The 27,992-nt window shown below is 38.5% G+C and overlaps 1 protein-coding gene and 1 long non-coding RNA gene across 2 annotated transcripts in view; one reads left to right on the top strand and one right to left on the bottom strand.

The window, feature by feature from the left end:
- Positions 1 to 27,992, top strand: part of fstl4 (follistatin-like 4) — a 214,188-nt gene that overhangs the window by 29,430 nt on the left and 156,766 nt on the right.
- Positions 18,923 to 20,930, bottom strand: LOC146510253 (uncharacterized). The gene is made up of 2 exons (XR_014876523.1): positions 19,480 to 20,930; positions 18,923 to 19,265 (listed from the first exon to the last, which is right to left on the bottom strand). It is a non-coding gene; the product is annotated as an uncharacterized LOC146510253 (long non-coding RNA).

The raw sequence follows: 27,992 nt of genomic DNA, 5'->3' as shown, positions 1-27,992 counted from the left end.
CAAGAAATCATTTAAAATGCATTAAAATGTTGTCCTCATGTAGACTACACTCACAGAGCCATCCTACCTAATGAGAATATCCAAAAAGAATAATTTAATGTTGTAAGTTCACTGAGTTACATCGTAAATCTCTGTGAAATATGATTTCATTAAGCTGTAGAAGCAATAAAGATTACCGTGCGAAGAGTTCACTTTGTCATTGAAGACTTAATCAAATCAATCAAACGAAACAGGCTTTGCTGAAATCACACCCACCTTTATAGACTTCGATACAAATTTAGAATATCTTCAAGTAACGTTATGAGTCATAAATCTCACAATTTTTGAATGGTCATGAATTTAAATTTGATCGGTTAGGAATCTACTTCCCGATACGATTAGCAGCTGACCAATGTTTCACACTGTGATAATTTTTACCAAAAAGATTAGTCAAAGTCAAAGTCAAAAGGTGGATTGTAGTGCCATGTTGAGCGCCTGCAGATACTGCTGAAGGGCTTAAGGAGGGCACACAACCTCCCCAGAGGCTAAGACAGACTGACAGTGGCACTCTGAATAACACTTACTATGACTAGGGCATGCAGGCTGCTTGGATACACACACACACACACACACACAAGCCAGATTGCAGACAGAGCCTAAAAACTGTCATAGGTTATGTGGAAAAAGATGTACCAGGAGAATTGGCAGGCATAGGTTTTTGTTTAGGGGCTTTTCTCTGACTTCGTTTAATCTTAAATGAGCTTGAGTTGTATCATTGTAATGTTTTCCTATTTAGTAAAGTACACATCCAGCTTGATACCTTTTTGCTTGCTCTAATGTTAGAATAAACAGCTATTTATTTATTATTTCAGCAGAAATTTGGTTTTACTCATTCAGTTTTTGTGTAACACTAAAGTGTCCCAGCATACTTACTGTTTTTTTTTTTCTCCAGTTGCTTTTTTTATCCTATGCATTAATTATCAGTTGATCAATCACTAATTGTTTGTGGACAACACATTTCACTTGTCAAAAATATCTGTTAAACAAATAGTTTATTTCTTCTGGTTAAGAGTTATCTTTACTGGGTCCACAATTAGTGCATTTAGTATTATGTGTAATCGAATACTGTCTTTCTCATACTGTTTGTGCTCTACGTTTTTCTCAGTGGAGGTCTACTCCTGGATGATACTTGCTGCTGCTGTGTGATTGTAAGCATCACTGCAAAAACTTCACATCTATTCTTTACCTTCATCCGTCTGATTTTTACTGCCTTACACATCAACCACGGACGGCTTTATGAGCTGAGAACAAAAATGATTGCTTTTGAATTCAGATTATATGCCTCTGTGAGTAGCTCTCTTTTCCTGTCTTTCTCCTTCTGTCTTCCTTACCTCCAAAGCACACACGCACACACATTTGTGTTATATTATTGGTTTTTTAAAAAAATATATTTTTAATGTATAAACTATACACACATCTGCATATTCTCTTAACTTGGATCTCAATGAGCAAGCTCTTCAGAAAGACTTTGGTGAGGACAAGGTGTATTTGCATACCCCTAGGGAAGTAGAAATATTAATAAGACTCTGTCAGGTCACATTTCTCTGACTGAGTAAACACATTAATGCTTAAATAGTTTCATATCCCAACATCATTCCCAGATGTACACTGTGTGTCAATTAGAGATTATTCATTTGTGAAAAATACTATTGATTTGTTAGAATCTACCTTATGAAGTTGTTTCAGACTGGTTCAATTACTTTGTAATTTTAGGGGTAATTAGTCAAGTCAGTCTTATTTATATAGCAAATTTAAAGCAACAACCAAAAGTAGCTGAAATAAATATAGTAGAGACGAAAAGCAAAACAAAAATTACAATAATGATTAAAAAATGTGATAAATGAATAAAATAGTGTAAAACCCTGGGATAAAATTACAAAGAGAATCAAATAAAGTAAGTACATAAATAAAATGTAGCAATAGAAACAACACTCAAAATAAAAGAGCGGTAAGAAAATCTGTCCTTGACAAAACCACGAGGCATCACAGACTTCACTAAAAGTCAATGAAAAATATGCAGGTCTTTAAAATTGATTTGAAATTGTCAGTTGTTGGGCAGATTTTTATGTGGCATGGCAGACTATTCCAGAGCCGAACAGGGTAACAGGAAGGGCCCAGTCACTTTTCGTTTGTAGGTGAGTAGTTGGCATTGAGAGAAGTTGTTGGGAGGATTAACTCAGTGACCTGGAGGCAAACAACTGAGTTTGCGTGTGGTTGTTTCTGACACAACAGAGTTTGCACGAATCCCTCAGTGGAAAAAGTAACACTGAGTTCATTACCCCACTGCTGCATTACTGTCAGATTGGTGAATATGAGTCAGGATGATAAATGAGTGCTATGATAGCTCCAGCAAAGACTGCATGTCATTGTGGTGGCCATGTTGTTGACAGTAAAATGTTCAGTCAATGAGTCATGAGGACAGTTACTACTAGGGAGAAAGTATAATTTGTTCAATCAACAGGCTCAGGGGAAGGCCAACACCACCTCGAAAAACTTCTCTCTGTGAAGTCGTAGATTTCAACAAGTTTTCTGTAAATAATCTGCAGATGCATTTTCATAAGTATTTGGTTCTGCAACTTGCTTGCATAAAGGCACTTTCCATAGTGAAGGGGGATGGAGTTGGAGAGGGTGCCACAAAAAACAAAATTAGGTGCCAGGTACCAATACCACTGGGATACAATAGTTTTCTAATGATGATGAGCATCTGATATGCACTATAGCGTTGTTACTGCAACATAGCACAAGAAAGACAGTACACATTTTCAAAGCGCTGGTGAAAAGTCTATGATCTGAGACTTTTGGCATTTTGGGTTGTCTATAAAATGTCTCCACACAATTCAGGCCAGTTGCTGCACCGATCGTTGTCGCCACTATTTCACATCTGAGAGATCATTATTTGAGAACTCTTATATGTCCTTATTCGTACAACATATCTATTGTTTTACCCTCTGCTGTCTCGATTAATATACCTTCAAACTCACTGACTGTCTGGAAAACTGGCATAAGGCATGCGGTATGATTCACTTCACTGTGTTCATCTTCTGCTCATGCTTATGCAGTTAACTGCTCTCAAGTGTGCCAGCAGAGGACAACCTCATCTGATGAGGAAGGCCACAAGATGTGACTGAAAACTTACAAACTGCTAAGTGGACTTTGTGACTATGTCAAACTGCTATTTCAAGGTCTAGAATGAATCTTCAAGCTCAGAGAAAATGACAGCGTGAAATGCTGACATTTCCTGGCCACCTTTCAAGCCTACGCTAAAGGACAGAAATGCCACTCCAACACTGGATGGTGTGTTACTACCCTCCTGGCAGATTTGTCTCTACAAGACTGCTTTAACACATACTAAGATATGTTGTACAGAGACTACAAGAGCAGCCAAAAAAGCTAAATGTACCTGAAAAACCCGGGCTTGGCAGATTTATCTAATAACTTATTGTCGTACAGTATCATAGCACCCTTTATGCCTCATTTGCAAGCTTGAATCCCATCTGTGAGATGTATTTTTACACTCAGTTTTCAGAAGTCCCCTACCTTTGGTTTCATTGTTGTTAAAAGATGATTTGTCACTTTGGAAGAAAGCTCTTCAAATTACAGAAAAACAAATTTCAGGCAAAGGTTGGAAAGCTCGGGGCACAGATGAAATAAATGAGACAACATTAAAATACTGAGTCTATAAGGAATCAAGGTGGCAATCACATCAGTGCACTTTGCCAGGGTAGAATGAGATGAAAATGAATCAAATTGGCTTGAATCGAATTTAAAAAACGTTTTAATAAGGCATTTGTATTTCCTACATAATTTTCTAGATATGACAAGCAATTACCATTGTCCGGGTTTTGGCAGCGTGAGCGAGTGGGCTCTGCCAGGATTCTGCCTTTGAGGGTGTGCTTTTAGAATTCAATATGCAATTTGAGATTTCTCTGAAGCTCTTTGTCCACATCCACTCCTTTTTTGTTAGCGACAAGAAAGCACATAAAAGCGCTGCAGCTGCTGTGACAGACATTGTGATCTCAACAAACTGCTATATAGCCATGTCCCAGTGAGAAAAGTCTCCAGAAATAACCTCATAGACTCACCAAATCATCTGATCACTGTCATAGTGACTGTATATATACAGAAATCTATTTTTAAAACTTGTTGTGATCTCAGGAGCCTTTGGAAATGCATGAAGATTAATACGAATCCTGTCATCGATGTGATTTTAAAAAACAAGACAGCGAGGGGAATGGCACCCATGGCTAGGCAGGTGGGTTGTTCTCAGGAATATTTGCTCCTTACTTTGAAATTAAGTCGGTGAATAATTTATTATTCAACAAATTTAAATGTAAAACGGTTTGGCAAGTCAGTTATCAAGAGAGAGCGGTAGAACAGCTGCAATAATGGTAAACCTAACAATCGGTTTCCTTTTTTTTCTATTTATAAGACCTGAAGGTTAAGGTGGAGTCAAAGGGGGACTAGAATCATGCATATGTAATGCAATAAGGTCATGGGTTCTGATAGAATGGCAGATAGGGCAAAGAGAGGTCATTTTTTGGTATATTGTTAGCATTGATTAATTACTTGAGATACTATCAAGGTTTCCTTCATAATTACAACTCTCGGCCTATCAGGTGGGTAGACTCGAATCATTAGTCTTCCAGGGAATCCTCATTTCAACTTTTATACCAAAGTTCAGATTTATCATTCACAGTCATGTTTTGAAGGCTGGACATTAATACCAGTCAGTGTACAGCTGCTTCTTCCTCCATCTCACATGCCCCCTTAAAGTAATATAAATTTACATTTTCTGCCATCACAATAATTTCCTGCAGATTTTCCCTGTGGCTGCTGTGAAAGACAGCCAGTTTCTTTGGTACGCGGTTGGTTGGTGAGTGCAGTCCAGGTATTGCGTGTAATTAACACATTTAGGTTTTGCTTCCCTTGCTCTGTATCCATAATCCTATAGCTGCAGATGCTGTACTCTTATTTATTTTTTCTGCCACCATTGTGAAAGCGGCTTGCTGTAATACCTTGCAATACCATGAGTGATTGTTAATCTGGCTGAATTTCTTTCATGTTTTGTGTTGCAGTGCACTTTTTGATAGATTGAGGAGCCCCATCTTTTGCATATTATGTATTTTCCCCTACAAGTTTCAGTGCTATAACAACACCCTGGAAAAATAAGCATGTCTACTGCGGCTCCAAAAGTAAGCTCAAAACATACTCAAAAATATAGGAATTTAATAGCTTTAATAAAAGGAAAAAATGGGTTTATATTCTGAGGAAAGACAAACAAAATCAAACTTGGAAACAGTATATTTCACAAAAACGAGTTTATTAGTTTTTTTTTAAAAAAACACATGAAGACAGACTGTTTGGACACCGAGCAGTGGCTTCACTAAATATCACATTTACATGTTTATTATTTAGCTTGCTGAACTGGGAAATGTCTGGGCATGAAATCAATCAGTTTCCATTATAGCTGTGGTGAAGGTTTCAGCCAGCAAAGCTTTTAATTCATCCACAGAACAATCTGACATTTTTTTTCCCTCCATGGCATCCCGTATGTGTACTTTGGGATTTAGGTCAGAGCTCTGGGACGACACTTTGATTTTCTATGATAAAAATATTCTTTCAGTGGGTATGTGGCAATCTTTTTTTTTTTTTCGTTGATTACTTTAATTTCCTATGTCCACTTGACATTAACAAATTTAAGTTTACATCATTACTGTAAGAAATTCAAATTCCAAACATTCCTCTGTAGTGTAGGTCTTCCTGCTGTCTGGTTGAAATTCTTTCCCTTTTCTTTGTTTCTTTGACTTTCACAAACTTTCTATCATCAGAGTCATGTAGGTTTATTTTGGCCTCATCTGAAAAAAAGCTCTTCTGCTGTGCATGTTCTTTTGCAAATTTAATCGCATCTGCCTCTTTGAGCTTGTAAATGTTTTCTGCTGTATCATTCCCCCTCTCTGCCCATACGAGCTGTTCCTATTTCAAATGGTTTGAACTCGTTTGTATATTTTAGTCCTTGCTGAACTTAGGAGGGAACTCTGCAGCTGTGTTTTGTTTTTTCCAGGAGTTTACTTATGGACTTCACTTTGAGGGATGATCTTCCTGGTCTGTGTGCTGTTTCCATGTTTGAACGGCAGACATGTTTTTGAAAGTATGATCAACTGTAGTAGATGAATTTATTTTCTAGTGAGAAAAAAGCTGATATATTGCATAGTAGAAGCTGCTGTGTGTCATTATCAGAGTTATATGGATGTCGCTTGAGATTAATATTGTCACATTGATGATCCAGCTAATATTATTGACTGACTAGTGGTACACAAATGTGCAAAGTGTTCATTAGTAAGAATAATCTCATTAGTGCTTGTATCCTGGGATTAAGCATTGCTTGAGGCATTTTGTTTTTGTATGTACATACTATATTTCTGTGTGTGTGGGGGGGGGGCAGACAAAGGTTTTAGTCTCATTGCCACAGTGTATAAAATCAAGCTGCCATGCAGTCTCTCCTGCTGTCATTTCAAACTTCATACTTTCCCACTGCTGTGGGATATGTTTGTCAGCCCTCAGCCGTCCCCCGCTGGCCTGGGGCCCCATTTGGCCTTTCTTGCCTGGTGGCAGGGGGCGCCTCTGGTTACTGATGCTATGCTATTTCCAATCTACTGTAAATACACATTATATTGTTAATCTAACAAAAATCGCATATAACAACTGTAACTGGCGTTACAGTAAGTGCATGACCTGGGTTCCACATATAAAAGGCACGGAGTTTCACTTAACTCATACATCGTTGCAAATTGATAACAAGCTAAGATCACATAATTGGTACATTTGTCTTCTAATCTGTAAACCTAAAATTACCCTGTCCCATATTTTTAGCAATTCAGAGAATGTTTTTGTCTAATTTGGAATAAGGAAACATTATAAATAAATGTGAAAAGTTAAAATTAATGATCGTTTTCATCTGCTTTCTCAAGATTATAGACAAGAGCCATTTCTATTCAAGACAAAAAAATATAAAGAGGACTGATTCATCTGTTTTGTTTTCAAAAGGAGTTTAGGATTATTCCAGTAGCCAGTCACATATTGGTGCGCTGTTGCTCATGCATGGCATTTAGGGATGTTTTTTTTGTTTGTTTTTTTTTAACTTGAGTAAGAACAAGGGAATTCAACTGAGAAATAACAATCTGGCACCACCAACTACATTTTTATATATAAATATATATATATATATATCATCTGACCTGTAAAAGTCTTAAAATTTTCTTTACAGCTATCGACAAGAGGGAGAGAAAGAAGCAATCTCACTTAAGAATAAAATATCTCTCACATCTCAGATGTTCTCTCAGGGAATAGGTATGGTCTCCACTCATATTCAGGAAAGGCATTTCATATTCAAACACAAATGGAGCAATTTGTGCAAATAGCATGCGTAATACTGGGGCAGACTCCAAGGTATGTGAGCGATGACTCGGCCCTGGAGAAGAGGCTCTTCACCCTAAATGCATCAGTGACGAAACCCCGGGCCCATGGAAATAGGGCAGAGAATGAATTAGGGTGTCATTGGTTAAGGACATCAGTGAGAAGAAAGAGATAGAGACAGAGCGAGAGCTTCGTAATGAAATTGCTACTTGCCATACTAAGTAGGAGCACCAAGTATACTGTGAAATCAGATCGAGCCGGCTGCGGCTAACATGGTTGTTTTGACGTGTTGGAATGAGCTGTCTCTCAGTGAGCTAAGTGATAATTCAGCTGTCATTCTGAAGGGGAAGCAATGATAAATTTCTCAGATGGTTGAAAGAGGGCAGGGATCAGAGTAATCAACTAACTATGTTTTCTTCTTGCGCTAATTAAAGAGGAATTAATGGCAGACTCACACCTTCCAGCCATCTACCCGCAGTTTATGTTAACTTTTTTTATTTTTTAAAGGAGCAGTGGCTCATTAAAAATCTTTTGTTGGCTTGAAAGGTTTTGTTTAAAATAAAGATTTTTTTAAATTTAATTAATTCAGTAAATGTTCAAATTGTGTCCAGGAAATTTCTTTAAAGTTAGACTGTAAACTAGTGCATGTCGCACACTTACATTTTCCAAGTCTCTGAAGATATACCTAGTCAGATATTTCAGCCGCACTGTTTTCTGATTATTAATGGGCAAAAGATTTTTCATTCGAATAATGTTTGAATAATTGACTTTTGCATGCATTTATGGTATTCAAATTAATGGTAATCAAAATGGGGATTTTCTTCTGGCACTTATTATTGTGAGAACCTCCGATTTATGAGATTCAAGGAACATTTTTAACGATGTTCCTTGATGATTGTGTAGTTCAGCTCTTGTGTGTTGCATCGTTAATGTAATGAAAACCGGCATGGGTACAGAGGCATAGTGTAATTTGCACCTATAAGAAATGGACAGTGTAATGATGGCTGTGGAATTCAAACTCATACATGGTTTCGCCCACGCAAGAAATTCCTGTGTGCAGTACTGTAAAATCCTGATTATATAAACTTTCATTATTCAGAGTAGGTTTTGCAGAACTCTGACCTTAATCAAAGTTTATCATCACTTTCAATTGCCTTCAATGATAAGATATGCATTCATGGTAGTGTCAGCAAATGTAGAAAATCAACTTCTCGCGTTGCTATTGCAGCCTTTTTTTTCTACTTTCAGCTCTTTCCCTATGATCTTCCTTTCTCTCTCTCTCTCTCCCTCCATCTTTTGAACTGTCAGGGTTTTTAAAATGAATTTTTAGGGACTTATTGTGAAGATCTGTGCTGATATCACTTCCAGATTGTCTGGTTGCTGATATTTCTTTTGTTGATTGTGCTGGTTTCATTTTGTGCCACTGGAAACAAAGAGGTCTTTTTTATGAAACAAAATTAAAAATAGCAGTTTTAGCTTTCAGCTCTGTAGCAAACAGGACAGAAATTATGTGGCACAACAGAAAAACACTGGCTAATTCCATTAATTAGATTTTATTGGCTGGATATGCACTCACCAAACACTTTATTAGCTACACTTTGCTCATATTGGGTTGGACCTTCAGAACTGCTTTCATTATTTGTAACACTGATTTAATGAGGTGCCAAAAACCTATCTCAGTGATTTTGGTCCATATTGACATGATAGTGTCACAAAGTTGCTGCAGATTTCCTCACTGCATATCTGTGACGTGAGGCGCTCTATTGGACCGAGATTTGGTGACTATGGAGGCCATTTGAGTCATGTTCAAGGCAATTGTTTGATATGATTTAAGGTTTGTGACATGATAAATTATCCTGCAGCCATCAGAGGATTGTTACACTTTGGTTATAAAAGGATGGCTATGACAGCACCAATACTCAGATAAGCTGTGGCTTTGAATTATACTTCCAAAGTGTCCCAAGAAAATATCCCTCACATCATTACACCACAATCTCTATTGTGAAACAGTGCTACAAGGTCAGAACCAGCCATGCTTTCATGTTGTTTACCCAAAATCAGGTTTTTCCAATCCTCTGTTGACCAATTTTGGTGAATCCTTGTAAATAGTAGCCTCAGTTTCCCGTTCTTTGCTGACAGGAGTGGAAAACTGTGATGCTGCTATTGTAACCCATCTGCTACTTGTTTTAATGTGTTATGTGTTCAGAGATGTTCTTCTGCAGACCTTGACTTTTAATGAGTGCTTATTTGAATTACTGTCGCCTTTCTATAAGCTGGAAGCAGTTCGGCCATTCTTGACTGCCCTCTGGCATCAACAAGGCATTTTCAGAGAACTGCTGCTCACTGGATTTTTTCCCATCCCATTCTTTACAAACCGTAGAAATGGAAAATCCCAGTAGCAGCCCCACAGTCGCACATTCAGAGTCACTTAAATGACCTTTCCTCGTCCTTTCTTGACTTTTTGTTTCTTTTTCAGATGCTCAGTTTGACCTTTAACATTTCATCTTGACCATGTCTACATGCCTAAACATTAGGTTCCTGTTATCTGACTGGATGACTTGCGTTAACAAGTGATGAACAGCTGTACATAATAAAGTGACCATATCGAGGTATCCTGAGTGTGTACATAGATTACAACTAGATGATGATTCTGAAGGTATTTAATTCAAAATGAGCAACAGCTCAGCTTTACACATAGTTTAGCATGAAATCCTTTATGTAATCAGCATGTGTCGTCCTTGTTATTTCACTCTTTATTTTAGGTTATTTGATAATTGCGAATGCCCACATTGAGAAATTGAAGTGATCTTTAGGGAAGCGCTGATGACACTTTTTGTCAATCAAAAGTACAAATTTTTAAATTTGGGTACCTGTCAATAATACTGATTAGTGAAGAAAATGCATTCCCAGAAAACCCTGAAAATGTCATCTCATTTTTTATCAAATTTAGTTCACTTGCAGACAGTGACAAAATAACAGTATAACAATATTTGTTGCTGCTCCTGATCTGTTATGCAGCTTAGGTGGATGAGGTTTCATTAGTTTTGGTGGTGTGGCTCTGGTATGCTGAGGAGATGAAGGCAAAAGCTTCCCTGCTTCTGTAATTTTACAATCCATGTTTTGTCTCTGAACATTTACTCTTGTTTCTTCAATGCTGGCTGCAAACTTGATCCATTATATTTCTTGTTGCCAACATTAGTGAACTTCTTTTAAAAATTTAGCAGACCATCGTTTTTATTATTAATTCTCTAATAACAGAAGTATACTGCAGACATTGCTTGTTATTCACCTATCAGCTCAAACAGTAGGAGGTAGGCTTAAGGCAAATACTGGTGTTGGTAGTCATGCATCCCTAATTACCCTTTTTTAACATCTGGAAATTACACTGACACAAATAAAATATAGAAACAAAACTATAATGACGATGAAAACAACATGAAACATTAGTGTTGAATACCTCCCACTCAAAGTCTGCCACATTTGATGCAGTTGTTTGTTCTCCCTCAGTCATTTTCAAGCTTACGAAGGTTCATCTCAAAAGAGTACTGTAACTGACGGTTTGCAAAGATTTTTAAAATACGCTGATATGAAACACTGAGATTACAAACCCATGATTTAAATGTGAGAATAACAGATATTCAAAGCACTCAGCATTTATTCACAGATATCAAAGAATGAGAGAGAGGGTTTGCAGGGTCAGGTCACACACCTGGCATGCTTCCTCATCCTGATAATGTTCAGCCTTTTTAATCCTGATTAGCGCTCCCTTTGAGGATCACAATGGCTGTTTGGCTTCTATACGTGTCATGTCTCTGCCTTTAGGTGCTTGAAACACCTTTTTTTTTGGTTTTTTGTTTTGTTTTTTTTACTTATCAAAATGTGAACAACAGTAGGAAAAAGACATACCAGGACTTTGCTACAGCTCTTATTAGATAAAAGCAAAAGATTATAAGATGTCCTGTATGCCTGAACTTTGCTTAGATGTTTTAGATCAGGGGTATGCAACTCCAGGCCTCGAGTGCCGGTGTCCTGCAGGTTTTTAGATGTGTCCTTGATCAAACACAGCTGATTCAAATGGCTAAATTACCTCCTCAACAAGTTCTCCAGGGGTCTGGTAATGAACTAATCATTTGATTCAGGTGTGTTGACCCAGGGTGAGATCTAAAACCTGCAGAACACCGGCACTCGAGGCCTGGCGTTGCCTACCCCTGCTTTAGATGAAGACTTTCACACACTCAAAAAACACTGTCTTAAACTGTTTACCCTCTTTTTGTCTCAGACTTTTACTAATGTTTAGTTTCATTATTTAGCCTGTTTTTAGAAATGTTAACCTGTATAAAGCTACGATGTTTAGCCTCATGACAATAAATTACTTTTAGGAAATATGAAATATTTAAACTCCTGACTGATTAGACTTTGGGTTGCAGTCTTTTTGCTCTTTGTAAAAGGTTTAAGGATCCTGGAAAATTTGATTTCTTTTTACCATCTGCATGTGTACGCGAGTGTGCATGCGTGTGTACGTGTCTGTGTGTGTCCTTTGCCCAGCTGTTTGGAAAATGATGTCAACAGACATTACTGATGAATGGAAAACCATGCTGGAGAACTGCAATGTGTCTCTTACTTGGTTTTATAGACTACTGGTTTATGTTTTATTTGTCTTTAACAGGCTTGTGCAGTCATCACTAGTAGCCAAAATAGAAACAAATAATTTATCCTCTGCTGTACTGCAGTTAAGGAGGAGGTAACCACACTCACTTAAGCCATAGATCATTGCTCTAATTTCTGAGCCATGTGCACTATGGCGTCTGTCTTCAGGAAATGAAGATTTTATTGGCAGCCTTTCACTCAGTGTTGCAGCTAAGTGAAAAGCACATCAAATACAACAATTTATAAAACATCTTAAATGCAAAAAGGCAAAAACAAACAAAAAAAACCCCAACAAACTGGAATTATTTCTACCCTAGAATCTAAGTAATCTGTCAATGTGCTTTGGTCGCAGAGGATGGCCATGGTAGCCCATAATTTGCATATAACTGCGGACTTGTCTAAAAACCCTCACTTACTCTGTAGTGAAGGTAGAAAACGTGTGATCCAAACTAAAAATGGACAACGTTTGCCTTTGAAATTAAACATTGTGCCTTACGACTGCAACCAACACAATTCAAAATGCACAACTTTTACTTTGAAAGCAAAAGGTCCTGTTTCTGGTTAGCATGGGACTTCAGTCTCACCGCTGCTTGGTGTGTAGTTTACAAGTTTATCAGGGTTGGGGAACTCCAGCCTTCATTGGCCGGTGTCCTGCAGGTTTTAGATATCACACACCTGAATTAAATGATTAGTTCATTACCAGGCCTCTGGACAGCTTCAAGACAAGGTAAGGAGGTAATTTAGCCATTTAAATCAGCTGTGTTGGGTCAAGGACGCATCTAAAACCTTCAGGAAACTGGCCGTTGAGGCCTGGAGTTCCCCCACACCTGATTTACATCATCCGCACAAACTCGTGACACGGACCAAAGCAATCACAGAGTTATATTGCAGTGTATACACTTTTTTTTTTTTTTTTGTGCCACTTCAGCAACCTCAAGCAACCAGTGGTCCACTGCAATTGTCCCTCATGATCAGTGGTTGCCAGACGTATGCTGATAAATCTCCAAGTCTGTGTAACTTGGGCCTAATTATTTGGAATTTTAATTTTTTTTTTTTTCAACTCATGTAGACCTCATGTAGATCTTATCAGGGCTGGTGATGAGATCAGATCATGAAAGCAGTCAGCAGTTTCAGCATCTTATGTTGGGACTCGGGGCACAAATGCACTGATTGTATATTGATAGACTACTTACACGTTCCTTTCAGAGCAAGTGTGCCTTTCTGGTTATTGTCCAGCCTTTGTAGAACAATCTCCACAATTTAACAGGATTAGTTTGTTTTTTGACATTCATTGATGATGGCTTTCTGTCACCACAGACTCACAAAAACCCTTCAGTTCAAAAGAAATACTGGTTTCTACAGTCTATGTTCCATCCAACGTGTGAGAGAGTCAAATTACTTAATAATCCCTCCTTTTTTCTGCACTGGGAAAACACATTAAATTTTGTCCTATTAAATCAGACAGCCAAAATGCATTTGAAGTAATTCATTTGCATCAATCTGAACTTGTGTCAACTTGAAGCAATAACATCGCCGCTCTGCAAAATAGAAGCTCTTTTGCTCATGGATGAGACTAATTAATGCCTGCTGTGTTCTCATCATTCTCCTTCCCCATTCATTTGGCATATTAGGCAAAATGCTCTGAGAAATGTAATTACATTCATGTATCATTAATAGCGTATCTCAGTGTTTTTTCGGAGAACAGAGAATTATGGAGTTGTGCCCCACTGCATGTCTCACAAAAAGGATTGCAGAAAAGTAACATTATCTTTCAATAAATACTTCAAATATTTGCCTAGAGAAATAAGATAGTAGTGTACTAAGCCCTGGAAGATTATGGAATAACATTTGTCATCTTCTGTTATTTGCATTTAGTAAAAAGAAAACCTTTTTTATTATAGGAAAGCCATTCTTATCAACGATTACCGGATATGTCTACATTCAGATCTGTGCTGTCGTCATACTTGGTATTCATGAGGCTTTTTAGCCTCACTATACAAACAGTAACCTGTGGTCGCTAGTATGGAATTGCATGTCTTCCATCTGAGTCGTGGCAATTCATTATTTTTGAAAGGAATACCAATGTAGAAACACATTTGAATACAGTTCTTTCTTTCTCTTTGCAACAGCACACTTCTTAAGTGTGAGGTTTTCTCAAGGTGGATCTTGAAATTAAATAATTACCAAGTTTTGAATAAAGAACAGCATATCTAACCCTGAAAATTAAATAAATAAATCAAGGATTAAAAGGCTGCCAGAGAAAACTATATCAAGTGGACTTTTCTAACAGCTACTTAAATCACATAAGTCACAAACTACAGCAAACAAATTCAACTTATTGTTTGAGTGCCTTCAAACAGCTGACCTTCTCTTGGTTCTCCTTCTAGCACAAGTTAAGGGAGTTCCAGTGAATTGCTGATGCATGATGTTATGTGATCATGAGAAATCAGAAATGTCAATACCAAACTTCAATATGTAAATACTGTGACAGCTGAAAATCTCCAGTTTCACACACAATTGTAAAAATGCTATTGAAACAGAAGAAGAGAGCAGTAATGGGGACATACACTGATGCACGTTTCAAGTTATTCCAAAGGTGTTACACTGATGTTTAGAAATCAATGCGGTTTGCCGCCTTCTTCTGAAATGTATTAAACTAATCTATTTATATAAAGATCTGGGTTTCCACTGTTAAACTCTCTTACTAAAGTTAAAGGCCTGCACTTGCTGTTGTTCAAAGGTGAATGTATACTCGAAATCTCCCTCAAGAACAATTAAGGCTATCAACACTTGGTTAAAAAATCTGTTAATGACTCTTTTAATTTAGTTAAATTATGTAATAAAAAAACACAGAGGGCCAGCACATTTGAATCCATGACATGACTCCATTAGCTTAAGTGCACTTTTAAAAACCCCTTGCTTGGTTTAGTGTTGATTGTGGCGGCCTGGCTGCAGATGAGAAAAAAGAATAGCACACTGCTTGCTTCAGCTCTATCGCTAAGCTGTATTGATCTCTATTGGATTTGGTCCATAACATACTCTCACCTAACTCTGAGGTTAACCCCCAAAGGCGCCTTAAAGACTCTCTGAAGTTTATAGTGACTCTTCCAGGCGAGGAGAATGAATGAAGTATGGTTCCTCCAGCGCCCAAAGGTAACTTCAGCCTAGCTCAATCACAGTGCACTACTTCCAAAGCACTGACTCCCATTTTTTTTTCATTACTCTTCATAAGACTTATATGGAGGGTTTAGAGGTAATCAAACTGATAGAGGAGAGATAGGGGATAAGTGTAATGTTTAATTTTTTAATTTATTTTTCCCCCCCTGTCAGCCATACACACACTCACTGTCCCCATACACACTCTATACTCCCTGGCCCAGACAACAATAACCCCAGATGGGCAATCAGCCCCCAGACCCATCTAATTGAAGTTGTGGAGAGAAAATAGTAACAAACGGCCTAAAATCTTGGAAGAAAGTTGTGTGTGTTTGTGTGTGTGTGTGACTAATTCTGAATGAAGCTACGTCAGACTAGGAACAGGTCCTTGCATCACTCTACGATGTCTTTGGGGAACTGCCGCATGATTTTTCTACTATATTTGAGCATTGAACACATTTTCTTACTACAGGTCTTATTCACTCACAAGATTCACACAAGGGCTTTTTCTGTCACTAACATTCATGCACACTCACAGTCAGAAAGGTGTCAGGGGCGATGTTGGTTTCAGCATCTTGCCCGAGGATACTTTGGCATGCAGACCAGGAGAGCCAGGGATTAAACCTTCAAGCTTTGGATTCATAGACAATCCAATTAATACTACTTCTGATTAGTGGAAAACCCACTCTATCTCCAACTTCAACAACTCCCTACCATAGTAGTGGAAGAAAGGTGGCACCCCTTGTGGTACTTACAGAAGTCTGTTTATTTCAACATATATACAAATGGGAGCCAGTCCAAGCAAAGGCAAAAATCTGTTACAATGCCCTTTTTATGAGGTTTGCAAACCATTACAGCTCCCAGACAGATATACCTGACACCCCACTGCTCTTAATTCATTCCCTCATCCCTTAAGAATTTAGTGTGGAGAGAATACAAGCATAATTTCCATTCCTTCAATTCCCTCCCAGTGTTTGTTTTCCCCTCTTCATGATGGTAGTTCCTGATTAAGCCATAAAAACTGGCAACCACTTTGATAGCCAGGTGGAAGTGGGGTCCTTGCTAAATTTCTGGTATCTATGCACCTTATTTGTGCTTCTTTATAGAAATATTACTGTGGCTTTCACATGAACTTTGGTAGGTGACTTTATATGCATTTATACAAAGACAATCTCGTTTTTTGCCCATTTCTTTACTGGGATCATTGCCCTGAGAGCTCAGTCATCACAGGGACCACTGTTGCCGTCACCCTCAACATCTTCTCGAGCTCTTCTCTCACCCTTCTCTTGAGCTTGTGTTCCTTCTTCCTGATGTTGCTATCACTCTATATAGTTACATGTATCTATGCAGCCATTTTGCTCTGGTTGATCACCACTACTATAACCAGTTGATTGGCCAACACCAGTTTGTCTGTATCTGGATGTTGCACATATATGCCAATATAAAGACAGAGAGAGAGAGACAGCTACAAAAGGTCAACCATGGGCACCTATGATTTAGAGGCTGAAGCCAGACTTACACTTGGATTTTTCTCACTGGATTCTTGCACAAGTATGCTTTCCTTTAAGGCCCTGCAGTGTTGCTAAGTCCTGCTGTGCCATGCTGAGCTATGATGGGTAGAGCAGGGTGATGCCTGTGCAGTCAGACTACTCACGCCTGGAGAGGAGCCAGAGACCAGTCACTGCTCTGCAGCTACAGTAATGGAGTGGCACGCAGCACAGGAAGAGACGTATGCCGCAAAGTGTTTGTTTGCACGCTCATGCTGCCTCCGTGTGCCTGTTGTAACACACATACCTATGCACACACACGCTATGCCTCAGGCTCTCACCACTGGCATTGATCAGCGCAGCAAGAGTTCTGTTAGACTACGGAGTCATCAATGTTAATTTAACTTTTGAGTGTGTTAAAATCAAGAGCCTGCTAGTGTTTATATAATTCCACATCTGTCAGAGATATGCAAATGCTCCAATAAAGGTTCCAATAAAAATAACAGCTTCAGAACCAAATGAGCTTCATGAACGAAAAGACAAACTTCCACTGAATCTGCAACAATTATGAGTGATTGCGACAATAGAATCAGCACTGAATAATGTGCAAAATACAATGTTTTATAGAATCACGGATGGTGGATGGAGGAGGACACATGACAACAAGCGCAGCTATCGTCTCCCTTTCCTCCTCTGTATATGCATGGCTGGAATCCAACTGTGAATGAACACTGAACTCAGCTAGAGTTGATAGATGCCATTTTTCTTGGCAAGCAATCATACCTGTGCCAGTATTTCTTGTCCCTTTTTATTCTTGCTCGCTCTCTCACTACCTCTCGAGAGAAATCAGTTAGCTTGATAAGTGATATATATTTAGCCTTGATAGCAGCTGGAGAGCACATGCACAGCATAGAAATGCAGGTAAGTATCAGGAGAGTGGACAATTCAAGCGCATCAGGGAATTCGGGCATTGTTTTCATTAATTACTTTTGTTGTCACTGTCACTGTCTTTCTCCCACTCTGTCAGAGTTACTCTTATTCTGTCTGCCACTAACTCACTCTTATCCAAGTTCCTCTCCTCATTTCTGGCTTGAAGGACATATGAGGCTGACTGCTGTTACCACTTCTCTGAAACATCCCCTGTGTGGAAAATATGAGTGTTTTTTTTTCCTTCCTGCGTTAAGATGGAGAATATATTTGAGGTCAAGGAAGGCATCTCGGCTACCTTGATTTCTGAGTGGAGCTGATTGGCTAGCTTCACCTCTAATCAGCGGCAATCATAAGGTTTGATTAAAGATGTTGGATTGCCTGTAATGACGGTAAAATCTTGATGACAGAGGGTCTAATAATAATAACCAGGGTACTGGTGATGATGCACAACTGGTGGCTCACCTCTGATCATCTGAAATGCTTGGTGGCGCCAAACTGTTGCAAAAGGTTTTGATTTGCTTCAGTGCAGCCAATTGAACTTGAAGCCACAGTGAATCACCATTTTCCAAAGAAAGCTGTACTTTACAATCAAGTCCTAGAATCAAAAGTAAAAGAATGAGAGAAATTGAAGGGGTTTGTGTGAACTACTTGCAGTGTAATGCACTGGATTCACATTGAATGATTCAAATTCAATCTGTTGTCATATCATGTATTGACGTTTTCACAAAAATATGCATAAGAATGTTCTCACTTTGCAAAGAAAATAAGTTTGCAAGCAAAATTACTGTCAGATTTATGAAATGTGCAATTTGGGCAATTTTGCTCTTGCCATGTAGCTGGCAGTAAATCACACATTCTAAATTGATAGGTGTATACCAAGTATTTGCAATCAGCATATTGTAGCTCTCTTGCTTCCACTTGTACAGAATAATGTTTTCCTTCAAGTGTATCAAGAAAAAACACTGAAGTTGTCATAAGAGAAAGAGAGAGGGAGAAAAATGCTGAACATTAACAATAAAATGTCCAGTAAACTCTCAAAGTAAAAAGTAAAAAAGCAGCCAAACAATATCCTTTCCCTTGTTTGTATCAGTAAGGCCTAACAATTTTCAGTTTGATCAACAGTACAAGGACTGATATGTTGCATGGATAACTGCCTATCAACACTGCTTAAATCAAGCACTTGCAAGTGCAGACAAAAGTGGCACAGCACAAAAGGAGTTCAGTTCAGAGTGGTTACTTCTAACTATATATATATATATATATATATATATATATATATTAGGGGTGCAACGATACACAAAATTCACGGTTCGGTTCAATACTTTGGTGTCACGGTTCGATATTTTTTCGATACAAAAAAAAGTTCATGCCTTTTTAATTTGTCATTTATTAAATTTTCACAGCACATTCTGCACCACATCTCTGTGCATTCATCACTTGTTTGAAGCCAGCTCACCTCCTGCAACCACTTTTCCGAGAATACGCGCTTCTTTTGTGGTTCGGACTGCTGACATTTCTTTGGAGGTGGAGGAACACCAAAGTAATTGCTTAAAGGAGCTTCTTCGACATCTTTAAGAGTTCTAAACAAATGTCCTCAATTGACTTCTTACACTGATCCCACCACTGTACTGGTGCTATGTATGATGAAGCATTGCATCTAGAATGTGGTAAATGATACATGCTAATAAGGATGATAACCAAATAATGATAATGATAGGTGATAGACTAATGAAGTAATGATGAAATAATGATTGTGCATGTGAATAATAACATAGTGACAGAAAAATAACATTCCTTTACGTGACACTGTCCTCCTCCTGAAAATCTTATGTACGCAAACACGCGTTGCAACTTCTTATCTTGTGCGCGTTTTTTATTTTGACAGCGAATGCGCACCTGCGGACCACTTATGTGCAGCCCTGGTTATGTAGCTCGTCATATTGCAGCCACAGAAATTCGTTTGTCCATGAAACCATAAAGCTGCACTTTCTTTTTGCCTTATAGTCTGATTTGTCATAACTTTTCCGTTTTGTGGTAAGCTTTTCTTTGGCTGTCACTTCTTCACCCTGACCTGTCTTATTTGGCTCAGCAGAACTAAAATATATATCCTGCTGCTTTTACACACGCACTCACATAACGCTCAGCAATTCTCTGCGCGATCAACCTCTCACATGTTTAAGCTTGCTGCGGGAGATTTCACTTGTCATGTTTGCATAGTAAGCTAACGATTGATAAGATGATGTCAGAGGAATTGGTGCGCAAATTATCATCACTCACCAATCAGTGCTGTCGCTCTCTATACACAGTTCACGCGATTGCAAAGTGAAAGCAAAAAACAAGCGCAAATTCAAACGCGATTTCAATATGTCACATATTGACAGTGGCTCACCGATGCCAATGACATAATTACCCAGCTACATTTCCGAAAGAATGCAAAAGCATTGACATATATTTTTCCTTCCTAAGATAGGCCAACGGGCAGGGCAGAGATAGATTTTGGTAGCCCAACTGGAAAAATCGCTAGCGATTTTGCGAGACCTGTATCTGATTGAGGAATCACTCATCTTTAGAAAAGAGAGTTTATTACAGAGAAATGTCTCTTTCCAAAATAAAAGCTATACTATACGCTTCTTCTGGGCTGTATTCTCAGCAGCATATTAAACATATCAGGTCCCCATAAGGAGAATCATGTGCTAACGGCATGCTGCTTGTTGTTTTTGTCTGCTTCCACTTGTCTTTGCACTACGATGATGTCGGAGTAAATGTGCAGTCATATTTGTTGTGTTCCCACTAGTGCTGTCAGCGTTAATCTGAAATGAGGTTAACGCCACAACACTGCAAATCTCCGTGGGGCTGGACGGCCAACACGTTAACGAGCTAACTGCGCTAACACACTAGTTCCCACCCATGTAACTGAGCATTGCGTGGCACATCCAACATACTGTTTTACTTTAGTCCATGACTCGCTTACCTTCAGGGTCATACGTCACATGAAAACCAAAATAGTTCCAAACGCCAGATCTGAATGAGGGTGGGGGAGGTTCTGTCTGCTAGCTTGCCCTGCGCTCAGTGAATCTGCACTGTCGAGCGCAGATCCACTGAGCGCTCAACACAGACAGCACCGTCAGAAGGAAAGTTGATAAAATAAATTAAAATGTTTATATTGTTCGATACATATGCGTACCGAACCGAAAGCACTGTATCAAACGGTTCAATATCGATAAGAGTATCGTTGCACCCCTAATATATATACATACACACACGTGTATGTGCACACATATATGTGTTTGTGATTTCAGTCATCAGTAGTTCTGTTCACCAGTATGAACCAGGTAGTAACTAATGGTTACTATACATTTAAAGAATAATATGTATTGAAAAGTTTACTGTAAGTCAATAATCAGTTTTTTCTTTGCCTTGGCTACAGTATTTCCTGTGCTTTACACTACTAAACTTCTTTTTACACAGCCCCAGTGTGGTTCAGTCAGTAATTTAAATTGATAATGTTGGCAATGTTTGGCTTCACTGGTGCTTCAGACTGGCCTGTTTCCCTGTCTATAATCGATTATACTGCTGATCATACTTGTATTTCCAGCTCTTCTCTATCTGTTTGCACAGCATTTTGTTACTATTGGGTTTCATATCAGGTATGCAGCTAGCCATGGCGTGTAATGAAAAAAGAATTTGCTAAAACAAGCACTCGAAATGAACACTCCGAATACTGACTATACCCGACCATATAATGTATCAGTTGTTGAATAAAATGTCATTCCATATTGGTACATTAAAATATCAAGGAAAAGGGAGATGCGCTGTATTCATTTCCCTTGTATTGTGTTACAGTCAGCTACCTCATACCTAGTTATCAGTTGGATGCTCTTTCATATTTCACACAGTTTAGTAATGCCAAACATCCCATTTTTCAGAGATGTGGTTGTAATAACAGAGCACACCTCACCGTTTTAATATGTTGCTCACTATTAAATGCACTATATGTTAGGAGTAAAAGGGTTAAAACAGCTGAGCTCAAAGAGTCGAGGAAGCAAACATACTCCCTACTGTGTTGTGCTGTGCAGTTTAATTGGCTACATCAATAGATATGGAAAGATGTGCTTTCACTCTATGGGGCCAAACCTGGCCTTGGGTTTTGAAGTCAGTGCACAAGAGACATTGGCTGTAATGCCTCCTTATAGGATAACACAAAGTGAATTTGTTTGTTTTCTAACAACAGTGAATTGCAAAGATCTAATGTACATATGAATGTATATTCAAGTACATATTGCAATATTTATGGATTGCAATTGTTTTATTAACACAATAGTGTCTCATCTTTACATCCCTGCCACTCCTGGAACTAGCTTGCTAATAGAGGTGTCAATAGGAGATTTTAGAGAACAGACATGCAGCAAATGTAAACACGAGTACACAAGGACGATTATCAGAATCAGAATACTTTATTGATCCCTGGGGGAAATTATTTTTTTGTTACAGTGCTCCATTATAAACCAACATTAACAAGACAGACAATACGCTAACTAAGAATAGTCACTCATTAATAAATAGCTGGAAAAGAAACATGTGTAGTTGTAGCAGTAACCAGTGTGTTAAGTGGATGCATTGTACAGGGAGATGGCCACAGGCAGGAAAGATTTCCTGTGTCATTCAGTGGTGCTTTTCGGTAATCTCAGTCTCTCACTGAACATGCTCCTGTAACTGACCAGCATGTCATGGAGTGGGTGGGAGGTGTTATCCAACATTGTCTTTATCTTGGACAGCATCTTCCTCTCCGACACCACCTTGAGGGAGTCCAGCTCCATCCCCACAACATTACTGGCCTTACGGATTAGTTTATTGAGTCTGTTGGCATCTGCTACCCTCAGCCTGCTCCCCCAGCATGCAACAGCATGGAGGATCGCATTGGCCACAACAGACTCATAGAAAATCCTGAGCATTTTCTGGCAGATGTTGAAGGACCTCAGTCGCCTCAAAAAATAGAGATGACTCTGGCCCTTCCTGTAGTCAATGTGTACTCCAAGGTATTTATAGTCCTCCTATATGAAGGAGACACATCAGGAGAGCCGTGAAATCGAAGGATTGCATCATCACTTTATCTGAAAGCAGCGACACCATGTGTCACAGTTGTGAGCCACAGTTACAAGTTTTGTGGTGAAATACAGTTTGAGTCTGTAGCCATTGTGCAAACAGAGGCAGAGAGGGCATGAACAGAAACTAAGAATAACCTTTACTGGGAAAACTAGCAAAACAGACCTGAGACCTGAAGACACGAAATGAGAAACTCGGGCAACACAGGGCTTATATACACAGTGGAGTAATCGAATAGGAGACGGGAGGGAAATACAGCTGGGAGAAATCAGGGCTAACGGGACTAGGGAAGCAAAACTAGACACATTCACATAAGACATGGACCTTCAAAGTAAAACTGGAAATACACGACAGAGACTCGGACTAGACACTGAACTTAACAGACAGACACTATGACATCATGGACAGACAGAGGGAACACAGAGAAGTGAGACCAGGGCAGGCACAGAACAGAAACCTAACAAATGGCAAATCTTAACGAAAGACATAACCAGAATAAACCAGAACATAGAATATTATAGGGAAATACAAAACACTGAGTCATCAGACTCAGGACCATGACAGTTTCAGTTGATAAGTTTATATTTAAAATGGGAACAAAAAAATACCCAGCAACAAAATATCATAATCAAATATAATCAAACTGTCTATAGTAGTTAGTAGTCTTTAATCTGCCTCTAACTCTTTCTTGCAGGATGTGAAAATGGCTATTCAAAGCATGTCAACGCTCACAGGTGTCCTTGAGCAACACATTGCAGTCTGCCGGCCTCAGGCTTACTGCTCCCAGATGCCCTTGCTATCTTGTACTCCTGCAGTAAGAAATGTGAATTTAACCTTCCCACGGGGGTAAAAATCACATATCCCTCTGAAAATCTGATTACATAGAGTTTAATATGGTAATTTATGTGCAACGCCAAAACTCCAGCACCGACCTTATTCGTTAGTGTTTATCTCACATATGGCACCAAATGGACCACTCGTTTACAAATTCTAAGATTGATTTAAAAGAGAAATTGGGCTTAAAGCAATCCAAGTGTAGTATGTTAAATAGGTGTGTGGTGATCAGACTGATTAGACACATCAAGACACACTCACTGATCTTTCCCCCTGGTGGTTTTAAAGAATAATCACAGCTAATCAGTACAAGTGATTATTCCTCCTAATTAAAAAGTAATCTCGATGTTCTTCTTAGGCCATTTGATCAAATTTTGCAAAGGGACTCTTTTACCGGGCCTATGAGCCATATACACCATTTTTCATTACTACACAGTCACACCGAACAAACCATTTCCACGGTTTCAACTTTACTCCTTAAAAACTGTTTACTGGTACTAGTAGATAAAATCGGTATACTTACCTTACAAAGCAGAATTGATATATAGAAGCAGACAATGCTTAAATAGAATATACAAAAACTTAAAAATAACATTTGTAAATTCTAGAAAATATAGAAGGCAAAAAAATATTCAAAATATAATGTGGAGCTATGGCTCTACTGTCTTGTCGTTATTCATAAGCCAGTCCTCACAATATTACAGGCAAGTGCAAATATTGCTTCAGGAAAGTGCAACTCTATTTTTCAGATTCATGTGAATGCATGTTCATGCAAGACATGGTTACATTTTTTGCACTTCACTGATAAACACATTTGTCCATTAGTGTTTATGAAATCTTAATTACTAGATAAGCAAGCAATGCATTTCAAGACACTAAACTACCTGAACATTGCTATCATGTAAAATCCTGTGTTTACAGCATCAATGTATCTGAGCTGTGTTTTGAGGATTTAAAAGGTGTAAAAACCCAAATCAATGTGATGTATGTGTGTCCGTTTCTTCAGTGTGTGGTTCAACGGACTGCTTTACCTGGCATTTAGAAATTGACAAACACCCTTTGACATTTTGCTCATGTCATCATCATCAAGACAAAGTTTATGGGTAGAGGCTTGTTTTTTTTACAGAGTATATGAGGTGCAAAAGCATATTGAGGTGGTCTTAGATGTGAAAAGGCAGCAGCACTGCAAAGCTTCACCCAGGGGAAAAAGCCCTGAGGGTGATAACATCGACTTTTATCACTAGTTGTATGGTTGACTGCATCCTATATTGTTCAGGGACAAGCAGACCCATCCATCTCCATTGGCTTTCATACAGTAGGCAGCTCTATGGATCAGGGAAAGAGTATCAGTGTGAAATGTCAGGGTGATTTGGTTGGCCATTTACCTTTTTGAGAACTGCTGTTGTTATTGTAGGCTCTCTCTTGCTGCCCCCTTTCTCTATAATTATATTGTTAAAATACCTCAGGCGAGAATGTTGTATTCTACAGACAGAAAAACACATGGTAGAGAGGAAGAAAAACTGCATTGAAAAGATCATTTATGAGCTTCTTCGGTTGATATTTTTGGGTAATACTGTTTTTAAGGTGTACACTTATAAGCAATTTAAAGCTGTCTGTGTTCCTCACCTTTGCTATTTTTCAGAGGTTTTTGAAGGTAGCACTGTTAGGTTAAGACGTAGTGTCAATCACTAACATTAAGTGTTAATGTTAATAATATTAATCAGTAATAAAAAGACAAAATGCATATTTTGCAGTCCACTCCATCTTCTAATTTTCGGATCGACTTCTGTCTTACTAATGTATATAGATAAATATGCAAATTACTAAGTGGTAAATAAAACTTTCTTTAAGGAAGCACTGCCATTTCCTACACATACCATCATTTTTAAATTAGTTCAACTTGACTTGGAGTCACACACTAGACAACTGGTTATAAAACTGGTTATTTCCCTGGAACAAGACACTGTATAAATTACATTTGTTTAGGCGATGCTCAACGCTAAATTGGCAGTGGGAAACGAGAGCACAAATATCTGTTATTATTATGCTACTTAACATACCTCTTTTATTCAAATCAGCATTTGGCAGCTCCACATAATTCTCACAGAACAATGAAGCCTTAATAATCATAGCATGTGCTATAATGAGTAATGGAACAGTCATGTTTGTCACATAGCTACAACTGCAGAGAATAATAGTGTGATATTTGAAAGGCTTCCTATTCCTGCCAGTTACTTTGATACACTACACACAACGCTAAAAAATTCTTTGGCACATATTTCAGAAACATTTTAAATGGATTGTCAAAAGGTGGAACGGAATAGGTCGGTGAAGGATGGAAACGTGTAGCACAGAGGGCACAATTTAAACATTTTTAGGGGCTATTAATGTTTCCAAAAGGTAGCATGTTCAGCCAGCTGTAGGAACCTGCCCCCACCGTGGCAAAGAAAAGTTGTTTTTACCTTATTGCAACTGAAAGTCAATTTTGATGTTTCGTAATTAGCCGGTGACTTCAGCATTAAAGCAATTTCATCCGCGAGTAAGATCCTTGACTGGTGGAAATCGCACATGCATTAGTTAACAGCGAGCCTGCTTGGACACATGCATGCATGGAGGCCCTATTGCATCAATCACATTCTAGCCAAAGTTTTTAATAGGAAGCAGAATGGCTTAATAAATAACACAAGTCAAGCGTATACTGTTACTAATGATCTTTAGATTAGCCATTATGAGGTGCAGAAGTGCTGGCAGTCACATAATTATTCTCTGTGGATGTCTGCACCATTGTACCACAAAGAAACAAGTCAGTCAGCAAAAGAAATGATACTGTTGGAGAGAGGAGTCATCAGCGTGTGTGTGTGTGTGTGTGTGTGTGTACACTACATGTTCAGTAATCAAACATGTTCAGTTATATGTTCCTGCATGTGCATGGCGTTGTAGGTTAATATAAAGCTGCAGAGAAAGATTTATGTGTAGGTGTTTTGATGCAATTAGGTAATAGAGTTTTGTGTATCTGCAAGGGGCTCCTTTAAATAAAACAGGCGTAATTATGCATGTGTAGTTTATGAATTTTCTGCAGTGTTACAATAACATTGTGTAGCTTTGCTGAGGAGAGTGACACAGGAGCAAACAGAAGCTATGGATCTGTTTATGGTCTGCTTCTTTTGTGTATAGCAAACTGCTCACTGTGTGGTCCCGCAGCACAGGCTTAGAGCAGAGTGGGTGATATTTATTGAATTAATTAATTTAACAACATGAAATATGCTTAAATTACAAAGTCAATACTTGCGCTTCCTTTATCGCTTTATGTCTGAAACAACACAAGCATTATCAGTATGAAACACTTCTTTCTGATGATGATGAAATAAGAGAGATAAAAGGTAGTCTGCAGTGATATGGAAATAGTTTGGGTTTTACAAAGTCTTGCCTTAAAGAGACCGCTGGGCTGTGTATAATTCATGAAAAATTTGTTCCAACTAAAAACCAGAGACGCATGTGTTTAGTGCAGGGAGTTGCTACCTCCAAGCTCACTGAGCAAAGTCACAATATATAAGTAGCTGTGTTATTTATTAGTGTTGTCACTGTTCATGTCCTTTTCAATAAGACAAGATATTTTTAAGTAAGCCTACATACAGGTGAGCTTGAAGAAAATACCATAAAGACATTTGCTTATGTCTTCATTTTGGCCACTAATATGACTTCAGAAGATGCCATTTTTAACATTTGAATTGCCATTACTGTGCACTTAGCTTTAGAAATGTAGTACAGTGAAAATGGTCCTGCACCTCTACCACAGATCCTGCTACCTTTAAAACTCCCAGGAAAAAAATCTCTAATACATTGTTTCCCAACCTTTTGGCGCCACAGCACATATTTCACATTAGAAAAATCGGCACACCACCAAACAAAAACGTTACAAAAAGCATATCGACTATATTTTTCCCTGCACATCAGGTATAGTGGAATTGGCTCAGTTTGTCCCCATTATACCATTTTTACTTTCTTCTGACCACTACTCATGCTAGGGCCTTCATCTGGGTCAGAATCTTATCCAGGACCCAGGTGACATTGACTACTTTTTCTTTTTAAATATTTATCTATTGCTATTATGCACTGCGTTCTCGCAATGCACTGCGATGACTGTGTAATGACTGTTTTCTTCTTTGTCTTCTTCTGTTTTACTTGGAGTTGGCAACCCATTTAAATGGAGCAAGAAGTTGTACTGCCCTCTAGTGGAAGAGAATGTAAATATTCTGCCCGTAACTGACACCGGTCGCTTAGAGTACTAATCAGGTTGAACCAAATAATCTTCCATGGCACACCTGATCATTTCTCACGGCACATACAGTAGTTGGGAAACACTGCTCTAATATACCTAAAGTA

Source organism: Neolamprologus multifasciatus, chromosome 10, assembly GCF_963576455.1.
Source record: "Neolamprologus multifasciatus chromosome 10, fNeoMul1.2, whole genome shotgun sequence".
Lineage (NCBI taxonomy): Eukaryota > Metazoa > Chordata > Actinopteri > Cichliformes > Cichlidae > Neolamprologus > Neolamprologus multifasciatus.
This window is presented reverse-complemented; position numbering and strand designations above follow the sequence as displayed.